Source organism: Triturus cristatus, chromosome 10 (assembly GCF_964204655.1).
Source record: "Triturus cristatus chromosome 10, aTriCri1.1, whole genome shotgun sequence".
NCBI lineage: Eukaryota > Metazoa > Chordata > Amphibia > Caudata > Salamandridae > Triturus > Triturus cristatus.
This window is the reverse complement of record NC_140593.1, coordinates 125,672,153-125,690,948: the sequence shown is the minus strand read 5'-3', so window position 1 is coordinate 125,690,948 and position 18,796 is coordinate 125,672,153. Positions and strand designations below refer to the sequence as shown.

The 18,796-nt window shown below is 51.2% G+C and overlaps 1 protein-coding gene across 3 annotated transcripts in view; it reads left to right on the top strand.

The window, feature by feature from the left end:
- Nucleotides 1-18,796, top strand: part of TOPAZ1 (testis and ovary specific TOPAZ 1) — a 1,878,688-nt gene that overhangs the window by 480,154 nt on the left and 1,379,738 nt on the right. The gene's annotated exons all lie outside the window — the stretch shown is intronic.

Here is an 18,796-nt window from a genome sequence, read left to right as displayed (position 1 = left end):
CGGAGTGTTGAACATTGCAAGCACTCACCCCCAGTCAACTGATCTGGGTTTAATCCATCACCGTTCTTTAGCCCACTCTGTCACCCCAGTTCAGACATGGCCATATGCAAATCAGTCTGACCCTGTGCCTCATGGGAACAGTCCAGCCCGAACTGGATTCAAGCAAGCCTGGCTGAAGACGGCTGAAATGCCAGAAACCGGTCCTTGGAAGCTTGTTTCCGGTCCAGGGAAGACATGTCTTGGCAGTTCAGGCTGGACTGTTCCCATGAGGCACAGGGTCAGACTGATTTGCATATGGCCATGTCTGAACTGGGGTGGCAGAGTGGGCTAAAGAACTGTGGTGGATTTAATCCAGATCAGTTGACTGGGGGTGAGTGCTTGCAATGTTCAACACTCCGTCCATCATTTCCTTTGGTTTTGCTTTGTTCGCCATAAGTTGGCAGGGTATGCTCAGACGTGAGTCCCTTGCTCACTTTGCCACTGGATTCAAGCAAGCCTGGCTGAAGACGGCTGATATGCCAGAAACCGGTCCTAGGAAGCTTGTTTCCGGTCCAGGGAAGACATGTCTTGGCAGTTCAGGCTGGACTGTTCCCATGAGGCACAGGGTCAGACTGATTTGCATATGGCCATGTCTGACCTGGGGTGGCAGAGTGGGCTAAAGAACGGTGGTGGATTAAACCCAGATCAGTTGACTGGGGGTGAGTGCTTGCAATGTTCAACACTCCGTCCATCATTTCCTTTGGTTTTGCTTTGTTCGCCATAAGTTGACAGGGTATGCTCAGACGCGAGTCCCTTGCTCACTTTGCCACTGGATTCAAGCAAGCCTGGCTGAAGACGGCTGAAATGCCAGAAACCGGTCCTAGGAAGCTTGTTTCCGGTCCAGGGAAGACATGTCTTGGCAGTTCAGGCTGGACTGTTCCCATGCGGCACAGGGTCAGACTGATTTGCATATGGCCATGTCTGAACTGGGGTGGCAGAGTGGGCTAAAGAACGGTGGTGGATTAAACCCAGATCAGTTGACTGGGGGTGAGTGCTTGCAATGTTCAACACTCCGTCCATCATTTCCTTTGGTTTTGCACTGATGCATGCTTTGCATGGGCTCCAAATCTGTATATCTATAGGTGCTATGGGATGGAGCACTCACCAGGATGGCACCCTAAAACGATTAACTACGTGATGAACTTTTAAACTGTTTACACATCCGTCCCACCCACTACCCAGCACCCGAGGAACTCATTCACTTTGATACAAACTCTTTGCAATATGAATGGCATCTGTCAAACCATGGGCTCCCCCTTTTTTAAACAAACATCTGTGTGAGCGACTTTTACATTTTGGAAACAAACATTGCACAATTATCAACAACCCGAGATGTTAATGCTCATGGTTTTCATGTGAGCACAGAAATCGGTGTACCAATTTTCATTCGGTTATGGTGATATGATGTTTTTTTTACGGTTTTGTTACTCTGAAAATTGGTCACTTATATGTATTTTTTCCATTTCAATGGTTGCATGCAGTGGAGAAACACAATCTGTAAAATGGGCGTTACATTCATTTGATTAAAGGTAGTTGGGGCCCTGGCGTGTTTAAACGCGAATAACTGAGTGGTAGCTCTGTGTGATTGGTCTGAGAGTTGAAGGTAGGAGGCCATTAGACAATTGGAGTTCACGTTTTCAATGTGTTTGGTATGAAGGTTTAATCTGAGCCACGACATGTATTCAATGTTATGTTCATGTTTTACTTTTAATTCTTGGTAGTCATAGTCCATTATAGATAGTGGGATATTTTGTTTGCTGGGTAGTTGAACAATTCTCTTTTGGGATGGTAATTACTTTGAGTTTTAAAAGACATAAAGTATCTTCCATAAGAAATATTAACAATTGGGCATTTAAAGTGCTCCTGATATGTTGTTTCTCCCCCTACAAAATGCATTGAGGCATAAACTTCACATCAATCATTGAATTGTTTGACATGCTGTAGACCAGGCCTGGACTTGCATATTACATGCATTTGAAAATCCGAATTACTATTTCTCCATATCTAATAAAACATGTATTAAGTGATGAAAAAGGTTGAAAATTGATAATTTCTGGTCTAAGATGATGTTTCATCTGATTTGGATATGTTTGCATCTGGGACCGATACATGTTTTGCATCGGCTCCATATCTGTATCGCCATTTGCACTTAACTCCTCCCATTTAGTTTTCTGGTTCAGATCTTCTGCTATTGTAGTTTTCCTATAAGTCTTTAACTCTTTTATTTTCCTAATATGTCTCACCCAATATAATCAATGTGAAGACGACAGTTATAGATTCCTTACCTTAGACCCACAGGCGTCCTACTGAATCCGGAGAATTTTTTCTTAGCAGTACCCCTGCGCGTTGGTAGATGGCCTCGGTCGACTCCGCGTCCGGCCTCGTGGTCGCCGTGATGACGTCGCCGTGCCTACTTAGATGCCACCCCTGCACTCTGACGTTTTCTTTTCCCGCAGCAGCCTAGTGCAGATCTGGAGAGAGCTACCATTTTAGTCACTTTTTGACTAAACTTTTCTCGAGTCTTCGAATCCTGTTGTGCAAGGGATGCCCCATAATTGGAACGGCTTCAATCCTTGCAAGGCCTGTCACAGGCTGATGGTGACGGACCCGCACCTCTTGTGCCTTTGGTGTCTTTAGCATAACCACGACCCAAAGTCGTGCTCTAAATGCCGGGCCATGAATCCAAAGTCTTTGTGTGAGCGGTCCTGAAAGCTCTTGGAGGCCCTGCGGTCGGCTTAGCGTCGCTCCCGGTCTCGTTCGAGAGGGAGGGTTCGAGAGAGCTCATGGAGCCCCCACACCTCGTCTCATTCAAAGTATTCATGGTCCTTGGGTAAGTCGAAGCACAAGAAGACGCACCGGCGCTCTATGCCTTCTTTCCGTCGGTTGGCTGATGCACTGTGGGATCCGGAGCATCTTCACTCTAAGGCTTCGTCTCCGGGGCCTACTTCAGGGATGACTCCCCCCCTTTCCGGGAGCCGGGGCGTCCCCTGCCCAACTTCGTACATTTTACAAAGCCCTCCGCCATACCTTTGTGCAGCCCGACTCCACCGGCATGCCTTTGGTCCCTGCGGAGCCGGTCGGAGGTCCTGGGCCTACTATGCCAGGGGCTATGGTGCTGGCAGGCCTCGTGGATCCAGGCCTGGATCTGGATCAACACCGGTCGATCTTACCCGGCCCTCCCCAGCGCCGATTCTGGCCACAACGTACCTGGCGTCGGCCGTGCCCCTTGGCAGACGCCGTCCCCACCCTAATCCCCGAGATGGACCCGGAGCCATACCGACATCTAATCTGACACTGAATCCGATGCCAGAGGGTACTTGTGTTCCCCTATTCATCCCTGGTATTCTCAATCGCCCAGAACGCAGTGATGAGGATTGGGAGGGGTCGCTAGACCCCTTGGCAAACCAGCTTGAAGAGCCAGACCGGAGAGAGGACCTGGGTCTGGACTTCTCCAAACCTTGGCATGCTTTCTCCCCCTACCGTGGCTACGGAGGAGAGAGCGTCCTATGCTGTGGTGGTGCGAAGGGCATCTGAAGCCTTGGGGCTCCCTTCAGTGGCTGTCAGGACTAATCTCCTGACAGAGGTGCTTCAGCCTGCAGTAACCTCCTTGCAACCCATTCTGCCCTTCAATGAATCCCTCACTGACGTCCTTTTTGCCACCTGGTCCAAGCCCAGCACAGAGGCCTCTGTGAAAAGGACGATTGCCCGCCCCCAAGGCCTGACTCCGGGCCACCCAGTTTTCCTCACCCAACACCCATTCCCCTGAGCCTCGTCTTCCAAGGGCACATTTCCTTCTGCTCCCCCAGACAGGGAATCCAAGAAGCTGGATCAGCTTGGGAAGTGCATGTTCTTGGCACTGCGGTCCGTGAAATCCACGTGCTTCCTGGGCCAATACTTTCATTCTATCTGGAATGGAATATGGTCACGCAGTGCTGCCTCAGTGCCCGTAGGTGGCCCGGGCAATGCTCTTCCAGGCAGTGGCGGATGGGAGAGACGCAGCCAAATTCACAATTACATGTGGACTGGATACCACCGACGAACTGGGCAGAACGATTGCCACATCGGTAACCCTTAGGCGCTACACCTGGTTGAGGATATCTGCCTTTTCGGGGGATGTCCAGTCGACCTTGCTGGACATGCCCTTCGATGGTCGTCGCCTTATTGGCAATAAAGCTGACTCCGCGCTAGAGCTCTTAAAGGATTCTCTGGCTATGGCCAGATCCTTGTGCCCCGCATCCCGTCCACCCCAGTCTGCTTTTTGCTCCTTTCGTGGCTACGGAAGTGGCACCCCAGTATGTCCGGCCCAGTCGAGCCACCGGTCCATGCAAGCTGGCCAGCCTCTGCGTGGCCACGGACGTGGGACCCAGCGACCTTTCGGGTCTGGGAGCTAGCTGGTAGGCCAGTCCACCCTTTCCCCCACTGCTGCATCCTCCATCCCTCCTAGTCAGACTTTTCAGGACCCTCAATGGACAGTGGGTGGCAGGATTCGCTATCACCTCCCTCACAGGCAATCCGTGTCAGACGGGTGGGTTTTGCTAGTAGTTTGAAGGGGTTACTCCCTCCCCTTCGAGACTGCCCCTCCCTCCATGCCACTGTCTTTTTATAGTCTGTTGCAGGATCATTTGGCACTTCTCTGCCAGGAAGTCTTGGCTCTCTTGGCCAAGGGAGTTATCGAAAGGTTCCCTGTGCCAGAAGTAGGTCGTGGTTGCTATTTCCGCCACTTTCTGGTGCCCAAGAAGGACAAAGGCCTGCGTCCTATTCTAGACCACAGGGCCCTCAACTGCTTCCTTCAGAAGGAGATGTTCAAAATGCTCATGATGGCTCGGGTCCTGTCTATCCTGGACCCTGGATGGTGGGGTTGGACTTGCAGGACATCTATTTCCATATTCCCGTCCTGCCAGCCCACATGCGCTACTTACTGTTCACGGTAGACCACAAGCATTTTCAATTCACTGTACTCCCCTTCGGCCTTACCAATGCCCCTCGGGTGTTCATGAAAGTGATAGCAGTGGTCGTAGCTCATCTGCGCAGATTAGGGGTTACAGTCTTCCCCTATCTCTGTATCTGAATCTGAAAAAAACCCATCTGTACAGACTACAGATAGTACAAAACGCAGCGGCGAGTCTGCTAACAGGTACTCCAAGGTTTGCCTCTGTACGAGAGGGACTACGGCAACTGCACTGGCTGCCGGTATCCAGACAAACTCAATTTAAGGCGCTGTGCACGGTATTCAAAGCATTGAAAGGCAGTGGCCCAGAGTTTTTGAATAAGTGCTTCGATTGGTATGTGCCCCGGAGAGCACTGCGCTCCTCCGAAAGCAAACTAGTGGCGGTGCCCCAAATAAAAAAGGCCAGTTGGGGAGGAAATACCTTTTCCTATGGTGCAGCGAAAGCTTGGAACAGCCTGCCAGCGCATATCAGAAAGGCTGAGGAGCTCCTCTCTTTTAGAAAGGGGCTGAAGACTTGGTTATTTTGGGATTGAGCCCCTCGTTCTCCAGGGAGTTCAGTGTGCAGCCCCAGGACACCCGTGGGTATAAGTGCGCTTTATAAGCTCCTAATAATAATCTCAACAACTAGCTGTTGTAGGCGGGCTCGCTACAGGCTGTCGTTCCCCACCTCCAGACTATGGCGGACCTCCTGCACTCACTAGGGTTCACTATAAACCTGCTGAAGTCACACCAGACTCCTTCTCAGACGCTCCTTTTCATTGGAGCTATTCTGGACACAGTGCAGTTTCGTGCCTATCCTCCCGAGCAGCAAGTCTGGGATATTGGGCTATGATACTGAGGTTTGAGCCTCTATCTCGGATTTCGGTGAGAATAACCCTGAGGCTGCTAGGCCTCATGGCCTCCTGCATTCTGCTGGTGTACTATGCCAGGTGGCATATGCAGTAGGACCTGAAGTTCCAGTGGGCGCAGCAGCAGAGAAATCTTTCCAACTATGTCCAGATCTCGGAGGGAACTGCAGAACACCTGCAGTGGTGGTTAACGGACCAGTATCGGGTCAGAGGCAGATCCTGCTCCCTTACCCAACCAGAACTCACAATTGTGACGGATGCATCACTCCTGGGATGGGGCAGCCATCTGGGAGAGGTGAAGATCAGAGGAGTCTGGTCTCCGGTGGAGTCCGGGATCCATATCAACCTGTTGGAGCTCTGGGTGATCCACCTGGCACTGAAGGTATTCTTTTCCTCGCTCAATGGGAAGGTAGTACAGGTGTTCACAGACAACCCCACTACCATGTGGTACTGCAGCAAACTGGGTGGGGTGGGGGTCATGGACCCAATGTCGATTGTGGTGGGGAGAGCCTTGGTTAGATCTGTTTGCCACCGAAGAGCTCAATGTCAGCAGTTTTGCGCGTGGAGTTTCCAAGGTCGCACTCGCTTGGTGACGCTTTTGTCGTGCCTTTCTGCCTGTACCACTTCTGTCGCGAGTGCTGAAGATGATCAAGCGCGACCGGGCCCAAGTCATTCTTGTGGCTCCTGACTGGGCACAAACAGTCTGGTACCCCGAGCTCTTGAGCATTCCATCGATCCTCCGATGAGACTACCCCTTCTGGAGGATCTTCTGTCTCAGCAGCAGAGGACGGCCCTCAACCCTAACCTATCTAGCCTCCACCTCCTTGTATGGAGATTGAGCGGCGACAGCTGACAGCTTTTGACCTTCCGTCCAAAGTCTGTAACGTCATCTTGGCAGCCAGGCGTCCCTCCACTGAAATGGTGTACGCCTGTCGATGGAATAAGTTTGTGGCATGGTGCAAAGCCTCTGCCCCTCTTTCTGAGGTTCTCTTGTTCATCCTTTCCTTGGTCCCGCAGGGCTCAGCTCTGGGCACTCTAAAAGGCTATCTTGCAGCTATTTCTGCTTTTTTTGTGCTACCAGATCGGCCCTCTTTTTTCAAGTACCCTATTGTAAACAAATTCTTTAAGGGCTTTATTCATCTATTTCCTTCATCTCCTTTCATAATGCCCCAATGGGACTGGATTCTCGTTTTAACTTTTTTTATGTGTGCTCCCTTCGAGCCTCTCCATAACTGACCACTCCTCACTCTGAAAACTGCTTTTCTTGTTGCCATCACCTCTCCTCGCAGTGAGTGTGAGCTTTAGGCTCTTTTTTTCTAAGCCCTCTCTCTTCTCTGTGCATCCGGACAAAGTGGTGCTTAGTATGCGACCCTAGTTCCTTCCTAAAGTGGTTTCACCTTTTCAAATAGAACAAACGATCACTTTGCCCACCTTTTTCCCGCCTCTGCACCCTTCCAAGGAGGAAGAGAGACTCCACCGTCTGGACCCTAAACGTGCGCTGTCCTACCTTGACCGCAGAAAAGATTTTCAGCTGGATGATCAACTCTCCATTGGCTATGTGGGTGCCAAGAAAGATCGGGCTGGCCAAAAGCATACCATCTCCCGATGGGTTGTCCTTTGTATTAAAATTAGATACGCTTTAGTCAAAAAGGAACCTCCAGTGGGGCTGCATGCTCATTCCACTAGAGCTACAGCAGCAAGTACTTCATTGGCACGTGGAGTCCCACTCCTTGACATTTGCCAGATGGCAACGTGGGCATCTATGCACACGTTCACCACACATTACTGCCTGGACAGCCAAGTCCGGAGGACTGCTATTTTACCCTTTCTGCCCTCCAGGACTTTCTTGTGTAAACTTAGTTTGCATACCCTCCTCCGGGGTGGTTATTGCTGGGGTATCTATTCTAAGGTAAGGAATCTATAACTATTAGTCTCTTTCAGATGAACAAGTTACTTACCTTCGGTAACGATGCATCTGTAAGAGACATATATTAGTTATAGATTCCTTACCGCCCCACCAATCCTCCACGCTCTGCGAACTGACTTCTAGGGAAAGGGACTCCCTTACAGGGCCCTAGTTGTGGAGCATTATTGGTCAGCTTCATTCATGGCTCTGCGCTTCTGGCGTGGAAAGTCGTTTCAGAACGGACGTCAGCGTGCAGGGGTGACGTCTAAGTAGGCACTGCAAAACCATCCTGGCGCCCACAATGCCGTTGACGGAGGCGGAGTTCACTGACACCACCTACCGACTAGCAGGGGTACTGCTAAGAAAAAATTCTCCGGATCCAATCTGACGCCTGAGGGTATTTGTAAGGTAAGGCATCTATAACTATCCTATGTCTCTTAAATATACATTTTTCCGAAGATAAGTAACTTGTTCTTTACCTCCAAACAAAGTGCCCTAGTTGAGGCATTGTGGTTACCATGTGAGCAGTTATTTTACTCCTAATTTGTTTTGCCAGTTTCTTTCAGCTGGAATTATCTTTTCGTTTCTGTACTGGTTTTTTCCTTCAATGTTTGCATTTTATCACATTACTTATGTTCCCTGAGATTTGCTTTATGTCCAAAAGAGACGTCACTTGGGACAGCCAGAGGTAGCCACTGCTATGTCTGGCTTGCCCAATGCTAACCCTGATCTACCCATGATACGTCTGGTCTTGGCAGGTCCACAGAGTAAAAAGGGGATTTTATCCCCTCCTTACTTTCTATAGATTACACTGTTTGCCCTTCCCCTTGTCCATCAGTTGGAAATAGCAGGCTGTTGGGGCGTGAGGGTTAAGCGTGGAACAAAGGGTAAAGGGTGCATCATGTCACTGCTACCCCTGGTACTTAGCTACAGGGTTTAGTTCACAGAAGAATGTTGAGTCTAATTTAAGAACTCACAATCAATGGGCCTCTGAGTGGTTTTGAGTCTGACATATTTTTCATAAAATTTCATAGAAAGTTAATCAGGTTACTTAGCTTCTCGTTACATTATTAAGGGAAAGTGAGATGCTAGAACGGAGTCTACAGGAGGCAGCTACCATTGAAGAGTTCATTTCAAGCCCCTTGCCTAGATTATCCAATTGAACAGAAGGAAATGCATTGTAGGTGTTGGACGCTTTTATACTAGATTGAATATGGTGCAGTTTGAAAACATGGCAACAATATTAAAAGTTTTTCAGATGTTCAATTCTGAGGGACTAGTCAATAGTGCAAATTAGCAATTTTAGTAATGAATATGACCGTAACCAGTGAATTAAGGTTTTACCACTGGAAATATATGAATATCTTATTTAGAAGTGTAATAAATAATGTAGTGGAGTTATGCCACAATGTAATGCCACACTATTTTATTCAAATAGATGTAGTTTCTGCTGTGCTGCTCTTCTGCTCATTCCCACTCAGCTGCACGCTGCAGGTTTTTTCTCCCCACAATCTCTGCAGAATACAGGGGCAGTGAAGTCAATAGGTTAAAGTAATAGAAAACATTGTATAGTGAATTAAACTTTCCCCAAAAAACTTTCAGTGTATAATTTAGAAGCAGAGGAACATGATCTGTATGGGCTATTGTGAAAAATGTTTCAGATTGGGTTTTACATCTGTGAGTGCAGTTGCTGAGGAAAGAAGCGGAAGATTTCTCTTGGTTTAAGAAATGGGTTAGTGTTAAGGTTCTTTTGAAACTGCAAAATTGTTTTTGATTTGCCAGTGTGACCAAACTATGATCATACTATGCCGAATTTTGCAATTTTGGTAATATGCATAAAATGTGTATAAAAACCCATGGTTTTGAATGATCAGGTGACTACTCATTTTCCTCCCAAGCCTCTGTCTGATTAATTTAAGATTTTCCTCTTAATCAAGATGGTGTCTGATAGAGAATTCTAGCTGCAGATTCCTTACCTTCGAATGTCTCCTGGCGTCAGACTGGATTCCGAAGATTTTCGAACAGTATCGCTGAACGCCTGTAAGTTATGTCTTTTGGTTCTGCATCGTTTGACTCTGCGTCGTTAGAGGTCTCGTTCACATTGGAGGTCCCAGGACTATATGCAGAGCCCTTCCAGACATTTCTCATTGCACTCTAATTCACCGGGGAAGTCAGTCAAGTCCCACAAATACAAGAAGTCAAAGGACTCGAAGCGTTTTTCAACTTCCCCACGTCCGTCAAAGGGAGCGTCGGCACTTCAGTCCCCACGAGTCGGTGGGGTCTGAACCTGCATCCGCTCTGCACTTTCCTGATTGTTCCAGAGCTGGAGTGACTCCCACCCAATTAAAGGATTTTTGAGGCTATGTGCTTAATTTTCGGGCAGCCCAACTCTTCTGGAGCACCTTTGGGCCCCACGTGCATGGTTTGTGCCCCTACTGGAAACTCCAACGGTTTTGTCTTTGGAGCCTATCTGACTAAAAGGATCACTCAGTGGATCCGAAGCAGAGCTGCCATCGAAACCAAGACCACCTTCAGTGTCCGCTCCAGTGCCGATGCCCCTAGGAGGCGCCATAGTCATACCTGACTCGGACATGGAGCCGCATAGGCGTTGTAAAACTTTGCATTTGGTGCCGACCGAGGACATCGCCTTAGAGCGGCGGCAGTGCCTTATTTAATGCATAGGCCGTAGAGGGGGACATTTGGGAGTGGCCTATGGACCCTTATGGAGAAGAAACAGTTAAGGAGGACAACTGGTATGAGGTACTCGGTGAGGGCATTAAGTGAGACACCTCGCTCACTCTGACCTGGTTTCCCCTCCTATTGTGGCTACTGAAGAGGGAGCCTCTTCAGCTATGGTGGGGTGTAGGGCGGCTGAGTTCCCGGACCTTAACCTTCCCTCAATGGTAGTTAAAATTAATGTTTTGCTAGAGGTGCTTCAGCCGGGCATTACCCCTCAGAACCTTAATTCCCATTTAATGAAGCTTTTACAGATGTCCTTCTTGAGGCCTGGTCCAAGCCCTGCACAAGGGGTCCTGTGACTAGGACAATTCCCCACCGCCATCCCCCGCTCCTGGAGATCCCAGGGTCCTTACCCAGTACCCCACCCCTGAGAGCTTGATGGTCAAAGCCTCATTATCACGCATTCATCCTGGGGTGTTCCTTACGACTTTACTGGATAGGAAATTCAAGAGGCTGGACACCTTCGATAGGAGAATGTTCTCTTCCACCAGCTTGGTACTGTGGTCGGTGAACACCACTTGCCTATTGGGCCTCTATTCCCATACTCTGGGATTCGGCTGTGTAAGTGCTGCCTGTGGTTCCAGAGGAGGCCCGGGACATATTCTCTCAGTCGGTTGCCGACAGGAGGGATGCAGAAAAGTTCTCCATCAGCTGTGGACTTGACACTACCGACTCGCTAGGCGGAAAGATTTCATCATCGGTGGCATTGTTGCGCCAGTACTGGATGAGAACATCTGATTTTTAAGGAGATGCCCAGGCTTCCCACATAGACATGCCCTTGATGGCTCTCGCCTATTTGGAGACAAGGTGGATTCAGGGCCTGTGCCCTTGAAGGACAGCAGATCTACGGTCAGGTACTTGGGCTTGTTTATGACCTCTTGTCTACCTCAATCTGCCTTCCGCCACTTCTGTTGCTATGGAAGAGGTCCCCAGCCTCGCCCATATCCTTGCAGCCACCGCAGCCAGCAGACTTCCCAGCCTTTCAGTGGCTGTGGGTGCAGGTCCCAGCGACCATGTGGGACAGGTGGCTAGCAATCAGGTTAGTCTGCCCCCCAGCCTTATCCATAAAGGGGCTACCCACTCCTCTTAGTAACACCCCCTCCACCTATTCCATCTACTTACGACTAGCTGACATAGTATCATCTCTCCCTGCTCCATCAAGAAGGGCTGGCTCTCTTGGCCAAGTGACCCTTCTGGATGGTGCCGACATCAGAAGTAGCTCATGGTTGTTACTCCCACTACTTTCTGGTGCCCGAGGACTGAGGGCTCTGTCCTATCCTAGATCTGTGCCTTTTCAGCCTCTTCTTGAAAGAAAAATTTAAAATTCTCAAGCTTGCCCAAGGTTTGTCTTGTAGGACTGTTATTTCCACATCCCCATCATGCTGGCTCAAAGTAGTTGTCTGCGGTTCTTCCCTTAGGCCTTAACAGCGTCCCTTGGGTATTTATCAAGGCGTTGGCGGTGGTCGCAGCTCATCTGCGGAGGTCAGAGATTTCAATCTTCCCCTACCTTGACAACTGGTTGTTGAAGACTGGCTCGCCCCAGGCAGTTGTCAACCACCTTCAGACTATGGCAAACCTGATGCACTTGCTGGGATTCACTATCAAAATGACTCCCTCTCAGATGCTTCCTTTCATCCGAGCTGTTCTGGACACAGTTTGGGGCTTTTCCTCCAGAGCAGCGAGTCCATGATATACAGGCTCTGATACAGATGTTTCAGCCTCTATCCTGGAATTCGGTGAGACTGACTGAGGCTGTTGGGCCTCATGGCCTCCTGCATCCTACTGTTGAGACATGCCTGCTGGCATATATGAGCTCTGCAGTGGGACCAGAAGGCCCAGTGGGCGCAACATCAGGGGAATCTCTCCGGCATGGTGCAGATTTCGGAAGAAACAGCAAAAGATCTGCAGTGGTGGTTTACTAACTGCACTTGGATCAGTGGCAGATGCCTCTTTCTTTTCCACCCAGGGTGGACTGTAGTGACAAATGTGTTACGTCAGGCTGGGGAGCCACCTGGGAGAGGTGGAGATCAGAGGACTCTGGTCTCCGAGGAGCCCAAGCTTCAGATAAACCTGCTTGAGCTTTGGTGGGGCGTAGCCAACATGGTGGGCAGTGCAGACATGTCTCGTTGAGCTCCGCTCTGAGCCCCGACTGATTCATCGATCATCCTGCGCCTGGCACCCCGGAAACCCTGTCCCTCTTGTGTGTAGCTCTCCTCCTGAATATGTGTGGGAGCCTGCCTGAATTTCGGCGACCATGGGACCGCAGAGTTTGCGGCTGTGAGATGGTGGCCTGCGGGGCCCTCTGGTTGTGGTGCCGACGAGAGTTGCCGCCCGGCCCCAGCTGCCGGGAGCCAAGCAGCGTGAAGACCTCAAGGGGGGAGAACTGCAGTGGCTGAATGCTTAAGACTGGGATTTTTTGGAGCTTGAGCATCTTCGGAGTGGAAAGTCAACAAGCCTTGGTAACTGTAGACATGCTTTGCACAGAAACGCGGTTCCAGCAACTCCACAAGGGATTGCAGGCTTCCAAGTGGCATAGAAGACCGATCAGGCCTTGGGAGAACCACCAAACCACCACCTGTGTTGCAGAGCTTTGAAGAGTCTCTGTGACAACAGGATACACAGACAGGTCATCAACGTTAAGGTGCTTGTGGTTGCAGGGCAGTGACTCCCTCTCTCCGAGAGATTCCTTCCATCTGTCCTTCATGCACACAGAGTCTTTGCACGGCCACGGATTTTGCAGGATGGGTACAAAGCACTGAGATGAAGTTGCAGTAGGAGACTTCCTACCAGGAGCAGTCTGGTCTTTGGGTCCAGCACAGCCCTACAGCAGAGTCCAGTGTCTAGGAACGGAGAAGTCTTGGTGAAATTGGTGAAAATCTTGAAAATCTCCTACGTCTCAAATCGAAGTAGACCCTCATCCTCAATCAACTCCCTAGTATGGTTCCGGCTGGAATGGATGCATAATCTTTGGGTGGGAGTCTTTTGGCTTTATAACCCTTTTCGTAGTATGTTTGATTGACATACATAAGGATTTTAGCAGCAGTTTTAATTAAAAGGTGTTCTAGTTTGCCCCTAATCTCTTGTAAGTCCCGCAGAGTCCTATGGGAGCCCACCTCCGTGTGACACACCTCTGCCAGATGTATCTTAGCTACTAACGCCTGCTGATGAAGCTTATTCGCCCTTTCAAAGGCTGCTGTATGGGAAATAAGCAACCCATGGAAACATCCTTTACGGCGTCCCATGGAGCCGCTGGGGAGACATCCCCCATATAGTTTTCAGTAAAGTAGTGTTCAATTTATTTATTTTTTATTTAATTGAAGAGTTATACAAAGCGCGGACTTGACCTATCCAAGTATCAGAGTGCTGAACAAATAGCAGACAAGTTATAACGGATTGCCTCTTACTTTATATGTATAAGTGAGAGAAGAAAGATTCGTGATCCGATATTATCAACATGAGTCATTCAGAATCATTCATCAGGGTTGTTAATGGAGATATTTGTTCATCGGAAACCTTTTAATTTCCATTTTGAATGCGGTTGTCATGAAACTTACTTAGTGCAGTGACCTCTGTCCCTCCGGGCAGGTCACCCCCCAAACACACTCCCCGTGAGTGAGCCCGTCCCCTGGTGCCGCCTCTGCCCTGAGCTGTGCCCTGTGCATCTCTGCTGTGCCCCGCCCGCCGGATCCGCTTGGTCCGCGGATCTCCTGCGCCTCCTGCCACCAGTTGTGCCCTCTGCTGTGCCCCGACCGCCGGATCCGCTTGGTCCGCGGATCTTCTGTGCCCCCTGCCACCAGCTTGCTTCGCCGCCTTTTTCGTCTTTTTTTCTCGCCGTTTTGCCCTAGCCCCCTGTGCTCCCCCCCTCTCTCGCCCAGCCCCGGCCACGTTTCCCGCCACCTCCCCGCCGCTGCCCCCCTGCGGCCCCGCCCCCTTCCCTCGCTCGCCCTCCCCATTCGCCACCCCGCTCCCCCTCCCAGCTGCCCCTCCTTCGCTCCGCCCCCCCCCCCACTCTCCTCATATGGCAGAGTGGCCAACGCGCAGCGTGCTCGCGCAGCGGGCGCGCCGATTGTGCGCCAAAGGTAAGCCCGTCTGCGCCTGTCCGTGCCTGGACCGCGCCCAGCGCCCGAACCCCTGGCCCCCGAGGACCCCAGCCCACCCGCCAGACGTACGACGCCGCCACCCTCAACGCACTCAACACCGGCCGAATCCCGGAATGCTACCGAGCCACCCCGAGACGCACCCACGGACCCTTCAGCTGCCACGCCTGCAAGTTCACCTGCATCCGGACCTGCCCCGCACCAGCACCCGCCAAGCCGAACACCAGCAGCAACCACCTCAAGTGCATCCTGCTCAACACCCGCTCCGTCCACAGACACGCCATCGAACTCTGGAACCTCCTCGACACCACATCTCCAGACGTTGCCTTCCTCACGGAAACCTTTATGAACGACTCCTCAGCCTTCCCGCCATCGCCATCCCAGAGGGATACAAGATCACCCGGAGAGATCGCGACAACCAGACTGGAGGAGGCATCGCCATCATCCACAGGGACACCATCCGCATCACGACCAACACCGACGACACCCTGACTACCGCCAAACACCTACACTTCCAGATCCACACCGACCCTAAGACCACCCTCAGAGGCACCCTGATCTACTGACCCCCGGGACCACGCACACCATTCAGCGAAGACCTCGCCGACTTCATCAGCCGGCACGCCCTCCCCTCCGCTGACTACATCCTCCTGGGGTACAACAACTTCCACCTGGAGAACAACAACGACCGCAACACCACCACCCTGCTTGACAACCTCGCCAACCTCGGACTCAAGCAGCTGGTGTCCACCCCCACCCACCTCGCCGGACACACACTCGACGCCGTCTTCTCATCCAGCAAAGACATCGCCTTCAGCCACGCCACTGGACTCCACTGGACGGACCACAGCTGCGTCCACTTCACCTTCAGAAGAACCACGATCCACCACCACCAGCAACAGGTTGCTTGAAGAAGCTGGAACAAGATCACAGTCGACCAGCTCGCCGCTTCCCTGAGCCAGCACCCTCCCGCCAGCTCAGCGAACCCCAGCCAGGCCGCCGACAACCTCACGAAGTGGATCAGCACCTGCGCGGACGAACTCGCCCCACTGAGGACCCCGCCCAGCAGACCCGGCAGCAAGAAGGCCCCATGGTTCACCGACGAACTCAAGAGCTCCAAGAAGAACTGCCGAGCCCTCGAGAAAGCCTGGAGAAGGGAGCCAACACCGGACAACATGACCACCCTCAAGCTTGCCACCCGGAAGCACCATCAACTGATCCACGCCACCAAGAAAACAGCATTCAAGGACCGGCTGGACAACAACGCACACAACTGCAAGGAACTCTTCAACATCGTGAAAGAGCTCTCCAACCCCAACGCCGGAAACAACGACATCACCCCATCGCAAGACCTCTGCAACTCCCTCGCCTCCTACTTCCACAACAAGATCGCTGACATACACAACAGCTTCATCCCACAAACAACGCCCCCCACGACTGCACCAACGCCCCCCACCACCACCCTGAGCGCCTGGACCCCGATCAACACAGAAGACACCATCCGCACGATTAACTCTATCCACTCCGGATCTCCGACCGACCCCTGCCCTCACCACGTATTCAACAAGGCCGACGCTGTCATCGCACCCCACCTGCGGGACATCATCAACACCTCCTTCGACACCGCCACCTTCCCTGAGAGCTGGAAGTACGCCGAACTCAGCGCTCTACTAAAGAAACCAACAGCGGACCCCACCGAACTCAAGAATTACCGCCCCATCTCGCTCCTCCCGTTTCCAGCCAAAGTCATCGAGAAGACCGTCAACAAGCAGCTGGCCGCCTTCCTCGAGACGAATGGATCCCTCGACCCCTCACAGTCTGGCTTCCGAGCCAACCACAGCACCGAGACCGCCCTCATCGCTGCCACCGATGACATCCGAGCCCTGCTGGACAACGGAGAAACAGCGGCCCTCATCCTCCTAGACCTCTCCGCAGCATTCGACACTGTCTGCCACCGCACCCTAGTGCAGCGCCTCAGCAACGTCGGAATCCAGGAGAAGGCACTGGAATGGATCATCTCCTTCCTCGACGGAAGGACACAGAGAGTCCGCCTACCACCGTACAAGTCAGAGGCCACCGAAGTCATCTGTGGCGTCCCTCAAGGATCCTCGCTCAGCCCCACCCTCTTCAACGTCTACATGAGCCCCCTTGCGGCCATCGCACGCCAACACAACCTCAACATCATCTCCTACGCCGACGACACCCAGCTGATCCTCTCCCTGACCAACGACCCCGCCACCGCCAGAGCCAACCTCCACGAAGGGATGAAAGACGTAGCCGAGTGGATGACGACCAGCCGCCTGAAACTGAACTCAGACAAGACGGAAGTCCTCATCCTGGGCTCCTCGCCCTCCGCCTGGGACGACTCCTGGTGGCACCGCACCCAAACCGACAGACCACGCACGCAACCTGGGCTTCATCCTGGACTTCTCCCTCTCCATGACCAGACAAGTCAACGCCGTCTCCTCGTCCTGTTTCAACATCCTGCGCATGCTACTGAAGATCTTCCGGTGGATCCCCACCGAGACCAGGAAGACGGTCACCCAGACCCTCGTCACCAGCTGACTGGACTACGGCAACGCCCTCTACGCCGGAACCACCGCCAACTCCAGAAGAGACTCCAGCGTATACAGAACGCCTCAGCCAGACTCATCCTCGACATCCCCCGAAGCAGCCACATCTCCGGACATCTGAGAGACCTGCACTGGCTCCCCGTCAACAAGAGAATCACCTTCCGTCTCCTCACCCACGCACACAAAGCCCTACACGACCAAGGCCCGAGCTACCTCAACAACCGCCTCAACTTCTACGCTCCCAAACGCCATCTCCGATCAACCAGTCAAGCCCTCGCCGCCGTCCCCCGCATCCGAAGAGCGACAACAGGAGGAAGGTCCTTCTCCTACCTGGCCGCCAAGACCTGGAATTCCCTCCCTCCCGACCTGCGCCTGACCCAAGACCACCTCTCCTTCAGGAAGAAGCTCAAGACCTGGCTGTTCGAGCAGTAGCGGCAACCCCCCCCCCCCCCCACAAGCGCCTTGAGACCCTCCGGGTGAGTAGTGCGCTTTATAAATGTCTTTGATTGATTGATTGTGCCAACACTTCCACAGGATATATAAACAATGGGGTGACCCAGTATCCCTCAGAACCTGGGCAATGATATATAATATGAACAATTGATTCTGTTGGGTAAAGGTAATTTCTTTAAAGCCCTTAAACCAGTCATTGGTTTACTCATAGGAACAAATAATTTATCAAAAACCACATATAGGTAACACACCAAGGGACACCATAGAGGGTATTCAGAAGTTTTATAAATTAGAACACAACATAAAATGCGTTGTAATTTTGTGACAAAGTGAATATAGTGCTCAGTGCAGTGGTGAAGGTGCACAATATATACAAAGTGAATTTCAACGAAATGTCGTTTTTGAAAGGCCAGAAAAACAACAATGTATGAATAGCTCTGTAGATTAAATGAATAGGTCTTGACACAGAGTCTTTCAGCTGGTCCAGGGAAAATGTCGACGTTTCAACCCAGGGAGCATTACTGTATTAGTCAATGCGGGTCTTCATCAGGACAAGAACAAGTGGGACAGCCTAAGGAGTAGTAAGAGTATGGGTCAGGTGTGTTGTAGTGATGGATGCTAAGACTAGTCATAGCAAGGGCGGCGGAAAACTCACCTAATAGGCCCAGTAGGACTCCGGGTCGTGTATATGTTCATGCAGCTACAATATTCAGCTGTCAATTGAGGAATAATCAACCAGGGGACCCTATTGATGAAATGAAGCATATTAGGGACCGGAAGAGCAAATAGTGTGGAGTAAGCACCGAAAAGTCATTTAATGAGGACTTACCCCAAGGGAATCAATCAACCACGGTGGCATGAGGCATTGAATACCAAGGAGGAGGAACAGAGGGACCTCACGTCTCCTATGCAGTAGAGCTTCATTTCTGCCTCTTTATCTAATTTGGCAGCACAACTCGATAACTGATAGAACTTTAATCTTGAGAGTCTTTAATGTGTAGTGTTGAAAAGTACTTCCCATAGAAGAAGTTTATTATCTTGTGAGAGTTAAACCCAATTCAAATTACCTTCTTCCAATAATAGACAAGTTGGAGTCCCTGGGGAGTTCCAAATAGGGGCTCCTGAACTACAATATGGAATTTTTAGGATCTTCCTTATATAATACCAGACTTCGCAAGCAGATCGTAACACCT